The 20176-nt window shown below is 46.9% G+C and overlaps 1 protein-coding gene across 3 annotated transcripts in view; it reads left to right on the top strand.

Moving 5' to 3' along the window:
- DPYSL5 (dihydropyrimidinase like 5) overlaps positions 1 to 20176 on the top strand; it is a 98523-nt gene that overhangs the window by 17557 nt on the left and 60790 nt on the right. The window contains exon 1 of one of the 3 annotated variants that reach the window (XM_077774176.1): positions 1054 to 1073. The exons of 1 other annotated variant lie outside the window; for it this stretch is intronic. The gene's annotated coding sequence lies outside the window, so the exon portion shown is untranslated. Of the gene's footprint in view, positions 1 to 1053; positions 1074 to 17708; positions 17746 to 20176 lie in introns of those variants that run through there. One more of the 3 variants, XM_077774177.1, reaches the window with a different exon arrangement.

Here is a 20176-nt window from a genome sequence, read left to right as displayed (position 1 = left end):
CCCCTTTTACACGCCTCTGCAACTAAATGCTACCTCCTCACCCTCTGGTAATCAGTGTAAACAAATGGACGTTTTCACCCGTATTTGCTCTCTACACATTATTGTTTGTAAATAAGATACAGAGATTTTTTTTTGACTTTGTATATTTTATCAGAATGGGATCCTATTATGTCAGTGTCTGTGTGTGGACATCATGGATTACATGTATTGAAGTTCCTTTTCGGTAAAATATATTATGTCTACAACTTGTCTTTCTTATCGTTACATCTTGGAAGACGTTCTTTTTTTTTTTTTTTTAAGATTTTATTCTTAAGTAATCTCTATACCCAACGTGGGGCTCAAATTTACAACCCTGAGATCAAGAGTCTCATGCTTTGCCGACTGAGCCAGCCAGGTGCCCCTGCGGAAGCTTTAAAGCAATTGGTATAGACCTAACTTTTTAAAAGTCGCATGCTGTGGGCACCTGGGTGGCTCAGTCGTTAAGCATCCGACTTTGGCTTACGGTTTGTGCGTTCGAACCCACATCGGGCTGTACTTGTCCAGCTCAGAGCCTGGAGCCTGCTTCGGATTCTGTGGTCTCCCTCTCTCTCTGCCCCTCCCCTGCTCATGCTCTCTGTCTCTCAAAAATAAACAAACACTAAAAATGCATTAAAAACTTGCATGCTGTTCGACGGCATGGATAATGCAATACTGCAATATAATACCAAATCTGTATTTGCTCTTCATCCGCTGTTCCTGGCACAGAGCTCCCACAACGCTTGTAACTTCCTGAGTGACGGGTGAGGAGAGCATCTCTTGTTATTCATAATAAGCCCCTTTCACCAAAACTGAGTTATGCTAATGAGGTGGCTCCCCGGGACGGGTGCTGTTGCCACGGGAACCAGCCAGGTGATTAGAGTGGAACTTTCAGCCCCAGCCTTCCACCCCATCTCCACCCCTCCTCCACCCCTCCTCCCGGGAGGGAAAGGGGCTGGAGATGGAGTAAGCCACCGGTGGCCAATGATCGAATCAATCATGTCTCGGTAATGGAACCACATAAAAACCCCAGAGAGAGGTGTTTGGAGAACTTCCAGGTTGGTGAACACATCACGGTGCTGGGAGGGTGAGGGCACCGAAGCTCCACGTCCCTTGCCCTCCCCTGGCCCCTCTTCCGTGTGTCTGCCCGCCTCTCTTTCATGTGGATGTTCCTGACTTGTAATAGTCAAGTGTTTCTTTGTGGACCGTTTAGCAAATTATGAAACTTGAGGAGGGGCTCATGGGAGCCTCTGATTTATAGTCAGGTCGTCAGAGGTGGAGGCGACAACCTGGGCCAGGTGGCTGTCGTCCGCAGTGGGGGCTGACTGCATTGGGGTCTGTCTTAAGGGAGTGAGCCCTCAGCCTGAGGGGTTTACACTAACTTCCGGTGCGTAGCGTCAGAAGTGTTGTGGGTGGAGGAACACTTTACTTTTTTTTAATGTTTATTTATTTCTTTTGAGAGAGTGAGGGGCAGAGAGAGAGGGAGACAGAGAAACCCAAGCAGGCTCTGAGCTGTGACCTTGGAGCCTGATGTGGGGCTCAAACTCAGGAACTGTGAGATCATGATATGAGTCTTAATCAAGAGTCAGATGCTTAACTGACTGAGCCACCCCGGCGCCCCAAAACAGTTTTCCTTTAGATACCACCGTTCCCCATTGATGGGCATTCTGTTTGTTTCCAGGTTTTTGTTGGCTTATTGCTCTACCCATATTGCTGCAATGGGCCTCCCTTGCCCATTCGGCTCCTTCCGTTCTCTTGCTTCTGTTTCTATGGATAAAGTCCTGGGAATGGAATTGCCAAGTCAGAGAGCTTTTCACATTTTAATAGAGGGCTTTTCAGACTGTTCTCTAAAAGCGGGCGATAATTTATATTTGCAGCAGCAGCACCTCACAGGCACTCCCAACCCACTCCCTTCCTCCCCCAAGTCCTGCCAAGGTCAGGTGTCACCCTAGAATTGTTGCCAGTCTGATGGAGGTGGAATGGTACCTCACTGTGACTTTCATTTGCATCTTCTTGATTACTGGAGAGATTGGACATCTTTTCATATGTTGTTGGTTATTTTCACTTTGCTCTTCTATGTAACACTTATGGATGAACCCATCTTTCTCTTGGTTGTATTTTTCCTATAGGTTTTTTTTTTAACGTTTTTAAAATTTATTTCTGAGAGAGAGAGACAGCGTGAGCAGGGAAGGGTCAGAGAGAGAGGGAGACACAGAATCCGAAGCAGCCTCCAGGCTCTGAGCTGGCTGTCAGCATAGAGCCCGATACAGGGCTTGAACCCACCAACCGTGAGATTATGACCTGAGCCCAAGTCTGCCACTTAACCGACTGAACCACCCAGGCGCCCCTCCTATCGGTTTTTAAGAACTCATAGCTGTCATATATATGCACTGCGGATATTTATTGTTTGTCTATTGACTTTTCTATTTCTTTTTTTTTTTTAATGTTTATTTACTTTTGAGAGAGAGAGACAGAGAGAGAGTGGGGGGTGGGGGGAAGTGCAAGCCAGGGAGGGGCAGAGAGGGAGATAGAATCCAAAGCAGGCTCCAGGCTCTGAGCTGTCAGCACAGAGCCCGATGTAGGGCTCGAACCCACAAACTGTTCGATTATGACCTGAGCCAAAGTCAGGTAATTAACTGACTGAGCCACCCAGGCACCCCTCAGTTTTTTTTCTATTTCTCTTTTTTTTTTTTAATGTTTTATTTATTTCTAGGAGAGAGAGAGAGAGAGAGACAGCGTGAACAGGGGAGGGTCAGAGAGAGAGAGAGACATAGACTGAAACAGGCTCCAGGCTCTGAGCTGGCAGTCAGCACAGAGCCCGACACGGGGCTCGAACCCACGAACCGTGAGATCATGACCTAAGCGAAAGTCGGACGCTTAACCGACTAAGCCACCCAGGTGCCCCCTTTTTTTTTCTATGTCTATATCATTTCAATTTTTTTTAATTTGTATAAAGTCAGAAATGGGACTTTTCTTTTATGGCTTCTGGGTTTCCAGATTGAGTTAAAAGGGCTCCCCCATTCCTAAATTATACAAGCAGTTTCCTGGTCTTCTAATACTTTTATTGCTTTATGTTTTACATTTAAATAAATTCCAGATGGATTACAGATTTGGGTATAGGTAGGGAGCCGACTTAATTTTCTTCCACACAAATACCCAGAGATGCCGGCCCCATCTATTAAGCAAATCATTTGTCTCCTCTGAATTGAAATATCACTTTTGTTAAATTTAATTGAAATCTGTTACCAGGCACCTTCTTCTTTCATCTCTTGTCTAATCATTTGCTGACACCATACAGTTTTAATTACAGTAATTTCATATAGCATCTTTGAATATTTCTAGGACAGTCCTTTACCTACCCTGCAGTATTCCTTTTCATAATTTTGTAGATTCTTCTCAATTCCATTATTATCCGTTTCAAAACGAACACGTTAAGAATTCTAATAGAGGGGACCTGGGTGGCTCAATCGGTTAAGCATTCGACTCTTGATTTCAGCTCAGGTCATGATCTCAAGACACTGACAGCAGGGAGCCTGCTTGAGATCCCGTCTCTCCCTCTGTCTCTACCCCTCTCATGCTCTCTCTCTCTCTCTCTCTCTCTCTCAAGAAATAAATGTGGAAAAAGATGTTTAATGAAAATAAATATAAGAGTTTTAAAAAAAGAAAAGAGCACATAATTCAACGCCATTTTATGTCCAAGTATGTATACCTTCTAAAGCCATCTGTACACATTTTCCACAATTTTGGAACACGAGGCTGAGGGGAGAGGAGACAAAGAACTACGATGTGGCACGGGTGATGGCTGGGGTGGCAGTGGCCCTGACTAGAAGGGCAATATTTTTTTAAAGATTTTATTTTTAAGTAATCTCTATACCCAGCGTGGGGCTCGAACTCACAAACCTGAGATCAAAAGTCACATGCTTTTCTGATTGAGGCAGGAAGACGCCCCTCGAGGAGTACTATTTAGACACCTTCCTTACCATTACCAGTTAAAGGATGGACAAAACATATTTGCATTCTCTTTATAGCGTAGGTTGGAGCACCAGAGAAAAGCCGATAATCGGACTCTTCCTTTAACACCCCACAGAAATGTCATCTCTGAGTAAAAATTTAGTGGTATTTCTTCAACCTTTTATTAATGTTTGCTCTATATTAAAAATGGCTCGAAAAATATTTCTGCACCTTCTGCAAAGTTGCAGGTAAATATATCTGTCATGTTTCTTATTTCCCTTAGAGAGTAATCCAATAAATCCCTTCTAGAATTATCTACATAGAGAGCAGACCTGCTTTCTCTAATGCATTCTGACCAAAAACCTTCTCTTAAATGTTCATTTGGATGGAGGGGAGCAATGAATTATTTGGGATTCAAAAGGCTTTTCCTGGTGGGTAAATCGGAGCCTCCCTTTTATCCAGCAATAGAAAGGTTTTTTTTCCCCCCTAAACCATTTCCGCTCCTATCTGGACTGCCAGGAAGCTTAGCGCTAGACATAATTCCTGTTAAGTTCTATCTTGTTTTTTTCTGAGCTCCCTTGAGCAATTCTCTTTTAAACATGTTTTGGTTTTGTGGTTTTTGGTTTTTGGTTTTTGTTTTTAAGGAAGCTCTACGCCCAGTGTGGGGCTTGAACTCCCTTCCCTAAGATCACGAGTTGCATCCGGTACCGACTAAGCCATCCAGGTACCCCTTTGGTTTGTTTTTCATTCAGCTTTGTTGGGGTGCAATTTACATACAGTCGACACAACCTTTTTCAGTGTACATTTCAAAGGGTTTGAATATACTTGTTTTTTTAAAAATTTTTAAATGTTTTATTTATTTTTGAGAGAGAAAGCGTGATCAGGGGAGGGACAGAGAGAGAGGGAGACACAGAAACCAAACACAGGCTCCAGACTCTGAGCTGTCAGGACAGAGTCCGATGCAGGGCTCGAACCCACGAACCGTGAGATCATGACCTAAGCCGAAGTCGGATGCTTAACCAACTGAGCCACCCAGGTGCCCCGAGGATATACTTGTATACCTGAGTGATCACAGTGACAGGAGTGTGGGCACAGGGAGCGCCACCAGGAGAGCGTTGGTGTCAGGAGAGCGTGCCAGCAGGGGAGAGGCCTCAGACATGGATGGGCAGACTTCCGCTCCCTGGAGAACGTGATTGGCAACAACCAGGAAGGGCGTGCCAGCCTATTGGCAATGAGATAGTAGGTCCTTTACCAAACAGGGCACGTTCACAGGGAATCAGGTACCTGATGTGGAGTCTAGGGTTCAACCCTCAGCAGCATGCTTATATATACAAATCTCACTTATATATACAGTGATGCACAGTCAGGGCTTATCAAGTGCCAGGTGTCCTAACCTTGAGAATGTTGGACACCAGTCCTTTTTTTTTTTTTTTTAAATGCTTATTTCTGAGAGAGACAGAGTGCGAGTGGGGGAGGGGCAGAGAGAGAGGGAGACACAGAATCCGAAGCAGGCTCCAGGCCCTGAGCTGTCAGCACCGGGCCCCGATGCGGGGCTCAGGCTCATGAACTGCGACATCATGACCTGAGCCGAAATCAGATGCTTAACTGCCGGAGCCACCCAGGTGCCCCTGGACTCCAGTCTTTAGATTTGCCTTCAGGAATAGGTCCATGGCCTGGGCTAGGGGTGGGGAGGAGGCTGCCAGGGACTGGAAACCAAGGGAATCTGGCCAGCTCTTCCAAAGAGTAGAAGGGAATAAACTGTAAGTATTTCTAAAAGTAATTGGGTATCTGTCATCGGTTCCAACCCCACCTCTCTTCCGGCAGGAGCGGGTGAACGAGAAAACAGGAAATGCCGGCATTCAGGATGAAGTAGGTGGGAAGACAACCATTTACTCCCATTTACTTGTTTCAAGAGATGGAGACTTCATCCCTTCTGCTGACAGCTACTCGGCAGGTGCTCCCTGCCTAGGAAGGGCTCATTACCTCTTTTTGTTTAAGTAAATGAGGGCATCTCCACATTTTCAGACTCAGCCACCAGGAAAAGCCCTTGGAACCCAATCAGTTGCCCCCTCTCACCAACCATTCTTTTAAGTAAGGCAGCAGCCTGATGGGCCGGCTTTGGGAGGGTGTTCTGCTCCTTTAGGTGACCATCTGAGAAGACACTGCCTTGTCCGGGGCCCCAGTGAAAGGAGGAAAGGGGGCTGCCTGCTAATTCCCCTGGAGCTATCACTTGCTCTCATTGGAAATGATGCCCTTGCTGCTGGCTTGGTCCTGCGGTGGGAGGTGGTGTGTCTTTCCCTGCAGTGGGAGACACTGGAAAAGGAGTCGCGTGGAGGCAGAGTGTAATGAGCTCAGTTTTAGATGCGATCAGTTTGAAGGGCCAGTGAGACATTAAATTAGAAGGATCTAATAGGCCATTAGATGTACACATGAATGGTGGTCGAATGGTTAACGAGAGACGTTAACTTGCTAGTGCATTGCCTGCCCTGCACAGGCTTCTGCAGAGCCTATTCTAGTGTATTCTGTGCTACTAACACCTTGACCAGGGCTGTTGTCAATTCCACAGCTGGTTTATTACACAGATATTTTCACAATCGAATAGTGCAGGGAGACTGAGTCCTGCTGCAGTTTGCAATTCATTTCTCTGAGACAACTGCTGTTAGTAGTTGAGTGAATAACCTTCCCAGTGTTTTATGCAGAAAGCTCATTTAGGGGCACCTGGGTGGCTCAGTCGGTTGGGCGTCCTACTTCGGCTCAGGTCATGATTTCACGGTTTGTGGGTTCGACCCCGCGTTGGGCTCTGTGCTAACAGCTATCCTGGAGCCTGATTCAGATTGTGTCTCCCTCTCTCCCTGACCCTTCCCTGCTCACGCTCTCTCTCTCTCTCAAAAATAAATAAAAACATTTTTAAAAAAGCTCACTTATATATGAGTTTTCATATATATATGAAAGTGAGGTCTGTGTATAAGTGAGATGTCCTGTTCATATATATTCAAATATATATGAAATCTCACTGGTATATACAAAAGTGGATACATACACCAAGGGGTCTGGTTCTGTAATCTGCTTTCTCAACCTAGTACTGTATGGTATATAATAGCCCGTGTCAATACTTACAGATCTACATGATCCTTTTCAATGGCGGCATCGCCTTCTGTTGTGTGAATATACCATTCTGTATTTAAACAGTTCTCACACTGGGGCACCTGGGTGGCTCAGTTGGCTAAGCATCTGCCCTCAGCTCAGGTCATGATCTCATGATTTGTGGGTTCAAGCCCCACGTCGGGCTCTGTGCTGACAGCTCAGAGTCTGGAGCCTGTTTCAGATTCTGTCTGTCTGTCTGTCTGTCTCTCTTTCTTTCTGCCCCTCCCCCACTCATGCTCTGTCTCTCTCTCTCAAAAATGAATAAACATTAACTTTTTAAAAAATAAACATTCTCACATTGACATGCCCTAAATTTGTTCTCAAATCATTTGCTCATATATATAACAACAGTGCAACAAAATACCCTCATAATGCATTTTTGTGTAACAGTCCAATCATTTCCTAGAAGAAATTCTTAGATGTAAAATGCCCATTTTAAGTTTTCCTATAGATTTTTAGGTTTCCTTCTGGTAAGGTTGAATCAGTTTGAACTACTATGAACAGTGTATGAGCGTGCTTGCTTTTCTCCCTCTGGATGTTCATTGTTCTCTTTGTGCCATTGAGACGGGTGAAAATGTAATTTTCTTGTTTTCACTCACATTTCTTGGAATATTAATAAGACAAGTATCTTTTCATTGGCTTATGGGCTATTTATGCACTCCCCATTCCCATGGGTTGCCTATCCTTTGCCCATTTTTTCTTTTTCTTAAGTTGTTTTCTTTTTTCTTCCTTTTTGTTTTGAGAGACAGTATGAGCTGGGGAGGGTCAGGGAGAGAGAGAATCCAAGCAGGCCCTGTGCTGTCAGTGCAGATCCTGATGTGGGGCTCGAACCCATAAACTGTGAGATCATGACCTGAGCCGAAATCAAGAGTCAGACGCTCAACTGACTGAGTCACCCAGGCGCCCGTCCTTTACCTATTTTTTTTCTCCTGGAGTATTTGTCTTTCTCTTAAGACATGCAAACGTGTCTTAACCAGTTTTTGCCTTTTTAAAAAATGTTTTGCCACATCTTCTGCTATGTTACAGTTTGTCATTGTTCTGTAGTCATACCCGCATCAATCTCTTCTGGTTTCTGACTTTGGATTGTGCTTTCAAAAAAAACCTTAACCCAGCCAAAGTTTATAAATTTATCTTTCTGTATTTTCTTCTAGTACTTCCTTCTATACTTTGAATTTTCATGTAAAATGCAGATCTAGTGATGTCACTTCTTTGCTTGTCCTGCCAGCACGCCTTCGACTCCACACTCAGAGCGTGTTCCCTCCAGGCCTTGAATGGCTTGGGCTCCCTCGGGCTCAAGGGCTCAAATACACCAGCCATCCTGAAGGTGCCCAGCTAGATCACACTCCCCTGTTCTATCTGGAATGCTCAGGTTTGGCACCCCCAGTCCCCCCATGGTGAACTCCTATGCAACCGTCAAGACTGATTATGTCCAAGGCACTTCCTCCAAGAAGCAGTCCTCTATCCGGGTCAGGGTTAAGTGCTCCCCCCAACCCCCTTCCTGGTCCTGACACAGCCCTTCTCTCTCTTTTTTTAAAAAAATTTTTGTTAATGTTTATTTTTGAGAGACAGAGAGAGAGAGAGACAGAGACAGAGCGTGAGCAGGGGAGGGGCAGAGAGAGAGGGAGACACAGAATCTGAAGCAGGTTCCAGGCTCTGAGCTGTCGGCACAGAGCCCGACGCGGGGTTCAAACTCATGAATTGTGAGATCATGACCTGAGCCGAAGTCAGACGCTTAACTGACTGAGCCCAGGCGCCCCAACACAGCCCTTCTCTTAACTCATATTGAGCTATTTGTGTATGTATTTCTTCCCACTCCAGACTCGTGAGCTCGTCAGGGGTTGGGACAGTGTCCGGCACTTAGTATAGTGCCACGCAGGTGCCAAGAGTGTCTCTGTGATCCTGTTGGCAACATACAAGCTCAGTATGCTGACAGTGCAGAGGCTGGGAGACCCGTTAGAAGTATCCAGGTAATAGCGAGAGCATCTTAATGCAGGTAGATGATAGGGCCCAAACTGAGGCACTGGGTTTGGAGAAAAGAGAAGGGATAAGTGGGGTGCCTGGGTGGCTCAGTCGGTTAAGCAGCTGACTCTTGATTGCAGCTCAAGTCATGAGTTCCTGGGATCAAGCCCCGCGTCAGGCTCTGCTGACAGTGCGGAGCCTGCTTGGGATCCTGTCTCCCTCTCTGTCTGCCCCTCCCCCACTCACACTCTCACTCTCAAAATAAATGAATAAACTTAAAAAAAAAAAAGAGGATGGATAAGGAACAGATTTAGTAGGTAGAACTGGCAGTGCTTGAGTACGGTGTTGTGTCTGAAGTGTCTCCTAAATGTTCAACGTGCAAGTAAACTAGAAGGGTAGCCCATTAGCGCAGCCAGAACTTTTGTTCTTCACATTATTTGGTGTTTAGAATTACCTCTACTCCTTTTCCTTTCCATGAAGCTGTGTGACCTTGACTGGTCATTACCTCCAGTCACTGGCTGTCAAGTGGAGATAGCGCCTCATCTCTAAGGGCAATTGTGAGGTTGTTTCCATTAAATCCCATGTGTTAAGAGCCTTCACGGCCCCTGGCACCTAGTAGCGTTTAGTAGGTGTTCGTTTTCTGCTCTTGCCTTCTCCTTACCTTGGGTGATTGGGTCAGTTGCTGTCTTCTGATTGATCTCAAGGGTTCCTAGAGAGAGAAGCTGAAATTGGCTTTCATTACCGGGCTTCCGTCGAGCACAGGCATGTCCCAAAAGCTGGTCTCCATTGGTCCACACCAGCTCTCTGCTCTGTCCGCCCTGACTTCCATTCTTACTGCCTTCCCCAGTCTGTTCTCCTTTCCTCCAGAGAACCTACCAGCACTCAGTCCTTCCTCACCCTGCTCCTCTTCTATTCCGTTGGCACTGCCAGTGTCACCCACCACATCTTCGTGCCTGCATTACCGTGGTCGCTGTTCTCCCCGCCTCCCCTCCTACTGTGCCGGGTAAACAAGCAGGGAGGTCAGCCCCCACCTCATGGGCTCACCCCCTGACCAGACTCAGGATCCTGCGCCGAGTGCTCCAGGTCGTCCCGAGCCCGGCGGGTCTCATTCAGAAGGCTGGGCCTCTTCCTCTGCACTCCTCGACCTCATACCCTGGGTCCCCGAACTCCTTGCTCAGCCCAGTCTGGCCTCTTGGCCCCGAGGCAGTTCGTCTCCTGGCCATTCTGAGCCCAGAATACCTGCTTACTCTGCCTCTTGTCTTTTCAGCCCAGCCAATGCCAGCTTCGTTCCTCTGCCCTAAGCTTTGTACCAAACACCCTCACGACCAGCGTGGAGAAGCTTTCCTTCCATGGCTAACAGCCCGTTACTGTGGCTAACACTTCGCACACAGACTGCTTCCACCCAACTCTCTCTTTCGGCCAATCCTGGCTTCCTTCAGCTGGCATTTAACAAGCCCCCGTGCATGCCAGGTCCTTAGCAGGATCAAATGAAGCCTAGGCTTTGCTCTCAGGGAGCTCCAGTCTAGTATGGATGAAGTCCAACCCAGTTTCCTCAACTGTAAAATGGGGATAATCGCGTCTAACCCCCTCACAGGGGTGTTGTAAGATTTCTATGAAATTTTGTGGGAGCCTGAGCTCAGTGGGGATGCTGTGGTACTTATGGTGCTGACATCCGCTTTTCCGCTGAGGAAGATGGGCGTGGAGCAGTTCATCACGTGGCTCAGAGGAGCAAAGGCAAGTTCAGTGCTCCTGGCACTGCTCTACCCATCACATTTCCTCTACACATCATCATGTCCTCTTCCTGCCCCCTGGCACCCTCTGCCCATTTGCTCCTGCTGCTGCTGTAAAACAGGCCGCTGGAATGCAGACACAGTCAGGCTAGTGGCCTCACGGACCCAGTCGAGGGAAGCTGATTATTTTCACCCCAGGCATGCCTTCAAGCCTCCTAAAAGTGCCCGCGCGGCCTGCCACTCTAGGTGGGCACAGTGCTTCCCACACGTGCCTGGGGGCATCACCCATGAGAATTTGTCTCCCACAAATGATGGCGCTCACAGTGGTTCCCCACCTTCTGCCCATCTCCCCAAGGTTGGGTTCCATTGGCCATGTGATCCTATAAGCACTGGTGAGATTTGCTCTTCAGGCTCCAGGAATTCTGGGTTAAGGTAAAAATATCTATTCACATTAGTGATGGAGGTGAGTCAGGTTTATAAGAAGGCAGCTGGCGGATGCAGGCGCAGGAAGGGGGATGTCATTGGGTGGAAGTGTTATTGGTGAAAAATCAATGGCAGGTGAAAGCACTTCATTTGGGAGAGAGAGCTGGAAACGCATTTGCAGCCCAAGATGAAATGTCCGGCACCTCTTCAAAGAAGTCTCACATCACGGAGAAAAACGTCTGTGTCCTTCTGAAGTTTATTTGAGTCGAAATAAGGAAGGATATTGTTTTATCCTAAAGCCCGGTCCTTTTAGGAAATTTCCCAGGAGGGGGCAGGATGATGGCAAGATTTCCTGAAAAGAAGGGGCGCCTGGGTGGCTTAGTCGGTTAAGCGTCCGACTTTCGCTTAGGTCATGATCTCACGGTTTGTGGGTTTGAGCCCCGCGTCGGGCTCTGTGCGACTGCCAGCTCAGAGCCTGGAGCCTGTTTCAGTCTGTGACTCCCTCTCTCTCTGACCCTCCCCTGCTCACGCTGTCTCTCTCTCTCTCTCCTAGAAATAAATAAAACATTAAAAAAAAAAAAAAAAGATTTCCTGAAAAGAAAAGGGAACATTTTTTTTCACCTTATTTCAATTTTTTTCCAAACAGTATAAAACTATTTATGTGGTTTTATATTACCACAATTATTTTTCATTATAAAATCAATATAGTAGTATACAGACAGTTTGAAAACTTAGAGGAGTAAGATCACCTGTAATCCCATAAACACAAACCTCATTATTTAATCTCACCTGGTCTGGTTTTTTAAAAACTTATTTTAAATATTTATTTAGAGAGAGAGAGAGAGAGTGAGCATGAGCAGGGGAAGGCAGAGAGAGAGACACACACACACAGAATCAGAAGCGGGCTCCAGGCTCTGAGCTGTCAGCATAGAGCCCAACGCAGGGTTCGAACTCACAAACCATGAGATAATAACCTGACTCTAAGTTGGATGCTTAACCAACTGAGCCACACAGGCGCCCCTCACCTGGTCTGGTTTTTGTGTGTGATATTTTTATATAATTGTAGTAACACATGGCATATCATTTAGTATACTGACATGCAGTTCTTTTTTTTTTTAATTTGTAAGTGTTTTATGAGATACATACAGAAGAGCACAGAAAATGTCTAATTTAAAGCAAACACGTGTGCACCTCCCACCCTTTCCAAGTAAAAGAATATTTGCAGCTCTCCAAAGCTTTCCCCACCATGTTCCCCTCCCCAACACAGCCCCTCCCTGCTCTCCAGAGATAACCACCCACCCTGGCTTTTATGATAATCCTCTCTTCGGTTTCTCTTCTTTCTTCAACTCCTAAACACTGTGCTCACTTTTGCCTGGATTTGAAAGGTATTCAGGACTTATACTGTATTTATTATTTCGTCTCTTGCTTTTTCTTTCAAGTGTTGTTTGGGAGATTTTATATACGGCTGTACGTAGTTCATACCAAGTTTTAGTTTAAAAAAGAAAAAGTAGAATTTTTATGTATCTCACTGAGTACCTATCCCAAATCTAGACTATCAGGTAGTCCAGGTTTGGGACACTTTTATTTTGTTTTATTATTATTATTATTATTATTTTGAAGTAGGCTTCATACCCAGCATGGAGCCCACCTGAGCTGAGATCAAGAGTTGGATGCTTAATCCACTGAGCCGCTCAGGTGCCCCAACTTTGATTTGATTTGATTTGATTTTTTAAGATTCTATTTTTAAGTAATCTTTATGCCCAGTGTGGGGCTCGAGCTCAGAACCCTGAGATCAAGAGTTGCATGCTCCACTGACTGAGCCAGCCAGGTGCTCCTGGGATAACTTTATAGTTAAGAAAATGCATTCTTTTCTCCTGCTTGTGACATTTCGCAACCCTCCCTCCCCCTGAGAATGGGGGTCTCAGACCGAGAAGAGTCGTTCCCCACCCCCTTCCTGGCAGTGGGCACTGGCCTCTCCGCCCTTTGGCTGGTGTCCTAGGAAGCAGCCACCCTGGAGGCCCTTGAGCTGCAGCTGCTCTCCTTCCAAGAGAGCTGATGGAATTATTTCTGGGGCCTGGAGACAGCTGGTGAGAGCCTGGAAAGCACAGCAGGGCTGAGGAATCTGCCAGAAGGCCTGCCTGGGGAAGGGCTATGGTGGTGATGGTGACTAGCCTGGTATTTTCTAGCTGAAGCCTTGGTCCAAAGGGTGGGACGCTGGTCTCCAGTGTGTACGCACCTCCCTGCCTGCCTTCCAGGGCTCGAGCAGCCGGGCTCATGGACAGGGATTGACTCCTATTTACTGGTATTTGCTGGTACTTGGTCTCCCCCAGCCTCAGACGTAAAGCCTCCTGACCTCAGTGAGCAGGCGAGCACTTGAAAGCAGTGAGGCTTCTGCCCAAATGCAAAGGCTGCGCGTGCATGGGCCGCGATGCCTGCGCTGCTGCACCTGCTACCACACAGGCAGCCGGCTCTGTCCTAGCGGCGTGCACTCGAAAGCACTCTCAGCTTCACTTTCCCACCACTGCCCAGTTTCTTGCACAGCTAATCTTGAACAAGTGGTCTGCGGCTCCATTGCTTACCACCCTCTTGGGCTAATCCTTCGGAATTCACTTTTACCCTCTGTGCCCTAATGCGTGTGAGACCTTGCCACGCTGGCCGGGGCCCCGTTCAGATGAAGCCATGGGATTAAGACTTCTTACTGATCTTAGCCTAAGGACTCACTCCACGTGGGTCCATATACGCCTTCCCAGAAGCCAGGCCCACCTCTTTAGGCTTCACTGTAGCGGCTCCTTTGTCCTTGTTTGTTTGTTTTCAACCCTTCTTAAGAAAAAGCCTCTGTTCACCACATTCTCGCCCATCTTATGGACACATGGGTCGTCTTTGCCTGTCTATCCTGTCAGTGTGGCCCTGGAGCTGGACCCTCGTGGCTGACGGCTACCGGACGGAGGGTCCAGTGTGTCTGGGGTGAGCAGAACATCGGCCACAGCCTGTCCAACCTCTGCCTTCTGTGTGCTACCCTTCAGCCTGACCAGGTCCCCACCAGTCCCTGGAGATGCCTAGTCCCAGATGAAAGACAGACCTGCCCATTTACCTTCCTTTTGCTCATTCTCCTTCCCCACGGCTGGGCCCCACCTCCAGATTCCCTCAGCACATTTTGCACAAAACTCCTGGGTGACCCAAACCAGGCCTACCACTCTGACCAGCCATTGATGCTGACACTGGCTTAGTTGGAGAAGGAATTCAGAAAGAGCCTCAGATTTCTGGGTGGGTCATTGGGAATGATGCAGCTGGTTTTGGAAAGGTTGAGTGCGTGGGCCTGTGGAACGTTCCAGTGGAATGGTCTGTGGGCATTTGGATGTTAAAATGCACTCACATTCTCATTATTACCATGGACTAGGTTCCCGATACCTACTAACCTTAGAAAGCAGAGTACTAGATGATGAAGAAGTCTGTCCTGAGGCAGGTGAAGTGTGATCATGGGGTGTGGGGAGAGGAGGCCATGGGGTAAGAACAGCCATGATCTTGTCTTTTTTATTTGTACTTGTCACCTAATTGTTATCTATCATTAGTCCATATAGATTAACTGGGGAAGTGGTTATGTCTGAGGGTAGGCATGGGGGGGGGGGGTGGATGAAAGAGGCATGGGGACTTCAACAGCAATCACAATGGTGAGTTCACAGGTGTTTATCACTTTTCTTTCTATGTGACACATATGTTAGAACTACTATTTTAAATCTACTCGAGTTGATAAAGCCAATGAAGAATTAGAAAATTATACTTGCTTTCACATTAGTGAAGAATTATCTAATGCTGTATTATTTAGAAAGGCAGTTCACTTTATTAAAAAAATGTATTAACTTAAAGCCTTAGCTGGTTCCCACTCACATTAAATTCCACTTTGTGGCTTTTGTGTTCTGTTGAATCTTTCATTTGTTCTCATTTATCATCTCAAAAAGAATCCCCTTCCAGAACCATCCCAGGATGCTATAAGGGCAATGCCCCCCACACCTGTCCCCTAACCCCCCATTAAGGTCAGCTTTCCCACTGCTCTGTTTCTCCTTCCTGTATGCTGATCAGAAGAAAAACAGCTGCATATTTTTTTTGTCTTCTCCTAACCACTGCCACGTATTGTGCCTTTTGATCCTTTGGCAAATGTTATCTACTTGGAGCAAAGGAAAAGCCACATCATTCAGTGTGGCCCCAGTGACCAGAACTGGCTCCCCCTTCCCCCCGTTAGCACTCCATTTACCATAGGAATTGGCTTACATGCTGTAGGTCCTTCATGTCACAAGGCACATGTGTAGCTCTTGCCTTGTCTGTCTTTTGATATCACAATGAGTATCTGTAAAATCACACATTCTTCGGGGCACCTGGGTGGCCCAGCCGGTTAAGTGTCCGACTTTGGCTCAGGTCGTGAACTCACGGTTCATGGGTTTGAGCCCCGCGTTGGGCTCTGTGCTGACAGCTTGGAGCCTGGAGCCTGCTTCAGACTCTGTGTCTCCCTCTCTCTCTGCCTTCCTCTGCTCATGCTCTGTCTCTCTCTCTCTCCCTCTCTCTCTTCTTCCCTCTCTCTCTCTCTCTCCTCTCTCTCTCTCTCTCTCTCTCTCTCTCTCGCACGAAAATAAATAAACATTAAAAAAAAAATTTTTTTTAAATCACATTCTTCTTTGGATTTGACCAAAAGAGGAAATGTGAGTCTTAAGCCAATGCCTATTAAAAAGAAAATACATATGGGGCACCTGGATAGCTCACTCAGTTAAGTGTCCAACTCTTGATTTCGACTCAGGTCATGATCTCGAGGTCTGTGAGATCGAGCCCCGTGTCAGGCTCTGTGCTGGCAGGGCAAAGCCTGCTTGGGATTCTCTCTCTCTCTCTCTCTCTCTCTCTTCCCCCTCTTTCTCTGTCCCTCTCTCAACATGAATAAATAAACTAAAAATAAAAAAATCCAGCAAAACCCTGAGAGGTCATAACCTGAGCTGAAATCAAGAGTCGGACACTTAACAGACTGAGCCACCCAGGTGCCCCCTCAGCAAGTTAGTTTTAAGGTCTTCATGCAAGAAGGATCTGGTTTGCACCTTCTGGCCCAGTGTGGCTCTGTCGAGCCCCAGAGCCCCCGGCGCCATCCAGCTGAGCTGCTGGCAGGAGGCAGCTGTGCAGGACAGACTGTGCAGACTCTCCTTGTCTCACGCCTCCCTGCAGGCACAGCGGAGCTGGGGAGGGTGATGACAGAAGCAGGCAATTCCAAGACGCAGTGTTGCGGTTGGCATTTCCTTGGCAGGGCTCACACTGTGAGCCTTCTAGGAGCACAGGCTCGTGTGCATTTCATGAACGAGAAGCAACAGCTGCCATAACCTTGACTCTCCACCCGGCAGGATTCCCTGCCCCACCCCCTGCACTTCTGCACTGGAACAGCTAGCTCACAGCCCTAAGAGGGGCAGGAGGGTGGGCGGTGCAGGAAATTTTCCTTTATCCAACAAGACCGTTACTAGATAGCAAATAGCAGTAATTGTCACTGTTTTAAACATAAAGAGGTTTTCTCAGGAAAGACCGCACTCCCGGGTATGCAGGGCTGTTTCCCCAGCTCGCACATCACCTTGGTTCTGCCTCAGCGCTGGTTTAGGAACGTAAGGAATCCATGCTATGGAATTAGGAAGTTGGGGAATACAAGCTCCATACAGTTGGATGAATCTTGGCATATTAGAGATATCAAAGGCATCGTTGCTTCCCCAGAAAAGTTGTAGAATTCCTAAGATCTTCACGTTTGCAGTTTGCCGGCACTCTCTTGGTCCCGGACTGCTTCCCTTCTACTCGAGGTCCCTGTTGGTAAAGTCCCAGGACTGAAGCGAAAATCAGGGTAGACTTGATGATCATTGTGCAGCTCTAGAATTCCGGAGTTCTGATTTATCCCTTCTAATACCATTTAACACTCTGGCATTTTTCCATTTCTGCCTGGGAGGACAGCCATGTGGTTTGAATTCTTTCATTTGCATAGACAAAATAGCTGGGTGATCAGAGGCTTTGGTTAGATAAATGGGAATGTGGGATACAGCCAGAAGTCTTTAAAGGAGGTGACATTTATTTTAAGGCACAGTTCTCATTTCATGATGATTTGATTATAATGTTCATTTCTAATGTAGTATCTTAGCTTAGGCTGCTATAATAAAAATACCATAGACTAAGTGGCTTAAACAACAAAATGTTATTCCCCATAGTTCTGAAGGCTAAATCCAAGATCAAGGTGCTGGCCAACTTGTTTTCTGGTGAGGACTCTCCTCCCGGCTTGCAGATGATTACCTTTCCCTCTGTGTCCTCGCATGGGGTGGGGGCCCAGGCAGGAGATGGAGAGAGAGAAGAGGGGTTGGGGGTGGGGAGAGAGAGATCTCATGTCTTCTTATGAGGGCTCTACCCTCATGTCCTAATTCCCTCCCACAGGCCCCAGCTCCAGATTCTTTCACATTTGGCGTTGGCACTTCAACATCTGAATTTTGGGGCTGATACAAACATTCAGTCCACAGCCTATATGGTAAGCCAGTGGGCCATACATGGGCTCTGTCTACACAGTAACTGTATTTGGAATAAATGAGTGATTTGAAGCATCACAAATTAGTAAATTTGATAACTGACCATGACCATGGACAAGAACGTTTTCTGAATATACTCCGCCAGAACAGAGGGACAAACAGCCACAGCCCATGGCATTTGCACGTATTTCAACAATTGTGCTCAAATCTTTTCCCTTCTGAGGGGCTCTCCTAAGGGAGCCAAGGTATCTTCCCCACTCACCCACCCCCTTATCCCATTATGTTCACAAACTCGTCCGTACACCGTCAGAAGGCTTGCTGCAGAAAAAGAGGCTAGAACATCTTTTCTTCTGTTTAGTTTAGCAGAGACTAGCAAGGAAAGCTGTAGGAAGGTGGTGCAAATGAGGTTACTGGGGGAGGTGAGAAGGATAATGAGTGTCAACCGTCAGTGGTAAGGGGGACTAGGTGGGATGAGGCAGACAATTTGAAAATCTAGAAAAGTTGGGGGCGGCGGGGAGGATACTGGTGTAGCAAGACAGCCTTGCCATCAATCACCACACAGCTGGCTCACTCATTCACAGCTCTGGTCTCTGGTACCTGGGTGAGAGACACCTAGTTTAAACAACACCTATTAATTTTTTTTAATGTTTATTTTTGAGAGAGACAGAGACAGAGTATGAGAGGGGGAGGAGCAGAGAGAGAGGGAGACACAGAATTCGAAGCAAACTCCAGGCTATAAGCTGTCAGCACAGAGCCCGATGTGGGGCTTGAACTCACAAACAGCAAGATCATGACCTGAGCTGAAGTTAGACGCTTAACTGACTGACAGAGCCACCCAGACACCCCTAAACCAAGATGTGTTAACTTAGTTTTCAGATTTTTAGACAAGAAGTATCTCCTTTACACTTTAGTTGCTTTGTAACACGATTTGTGTCTCACCCACTAGAGAGAGTGAAGTTAAAGTATTGTTTTTAAGTTTATTTATTTTGAGTGAGAGAGAGAGAGAGAGAGAGAGAGAGAGAGAATCCTAAGCGGACTCCACACTGATGGTGTGGAGCCCGACACAGGTCTCGAACTCATGGAACCATGAGATCCTGGCCTGAGCTGAAACCCAGAGTCAGACGCTTAACCCACTGAACCACCCAGGGGCCCCAATTAGAGTACTTTTAGTGCACACAAATGCTCATTTTAAAAAGATAGTCTCCGAAAGCATCACGGACAGGGAGTGAGTATACCAACGAACTGTGCTATAATATTCTCCAAACACAGGAGCACAGTCCTAGAGTGTTCTGAGGCCTCAGTCGCCCGAAAGGCTGAAGGCCCGCAGGCAGTTTTGATGAAGGCAGCCCCTAGTCTGAAGCCGGAAGTCTGCGAGAGGGTAGGGATGGAACTCAGAGCATCTGCTGAAGTGGCACCGCCAGGTGGCTTGAGATCCAGGCTCTGGGTCCCACGGCCTCCATGTTGGCAGTATGGCGTGTGGCCAGCATGTGGGTTCTCGAATTAGCCTGCTCAGGCCGCCATGACAAAATACCACAGGCTGGAGGGCCTATACAATGAAATTTATTTTCCCACAATTCTGAGGCTAGAAGTCTGGAAGGAGGGTGTCACTGTGGTAGGTCTCGGGTGAGAACTCTTCCTCCCTGGTGGATGGCTCCTTTCTTACAGGGACTTTTTCTCAGTGCTTATGCAAAGCACATTAGGTGGTGGGTTGGGGACTGAGCCCTCTGGTGTCTCTTCTACTAATCTTGTGGGATCAGGGCCCCACACTATGACCTCATTTAACCTTAAAATTTTCCTTAGAGGCTCATCTCCAAATGTAGCCACGCTGGAGTTTAGGGCTTTAGCATAAGAAGTTTGGAAGAACACAAACCTTCAGTCCACAACAGCTCTGGACAAGTGTCTGGCTTTCAATCCCTACTTTGTTACAAACTAGCTGTGTGACCTTGAGGACGTTTCTTTAACTTTCTAAGCCTCAGCCATCTCTGTGGCAATAATGAGGCAATAATGGTATCTATGTCAGGGCATTGGAAGGATCAAATAAGATAATGTGTGTGACGGGTTTGGGGAGGGCCCAGTGTACAGTAGGTGTGCACTAATTGTTAATGTTATTAACAGGGTCCTCTATGTTCTGAGTTTCCTCTAAAGGTATGCTGGGAATCCAGGCTACCCTTCAGGGATTTCTACAAGGAAGAAGAAAAACACAGACCCAACCCAAGGGTTCTAGAGAAAGGATTAAGTTGGTGGTAATAGCTCTACTGGCTTCTCCCATAAAGGATGCCTCAGGAAGAATTGAGCCTTCAACCTGAATGAAGGGTCACACTGGATGCCTCTGGCTTCTTTTAAGCTTAAAAAAAAAAAAAAAAAAAAAAAAGGCTTCTAAACATAACTTCTCAGGTTATGAAAGATAACCCGAGTTTACTGTATATAGTTTGA

The sequence above is a fragment of the Crocuta crocuta genome, unplaced genomic scaffold (genome assembly GCF_008692635.1).
Source record: "Crocuta crocuta isolate KB4526 unplaced genomic scaffold, BGI_CrCroc_1.0 scaffold246, whole genome shotgun sequence".
In the NCBI taxonomy this organism is placed as follows: Eukaryota; Metazoa; Chordata; class Mammalia; order Carnivora; family Hyaenidae; genus Crocuta; species Crocuta crocuta.
Note: the sequence above shows the minus strand (reverse complement) of the source record. Positions and strands in the feature narration are given on the sequence as shown.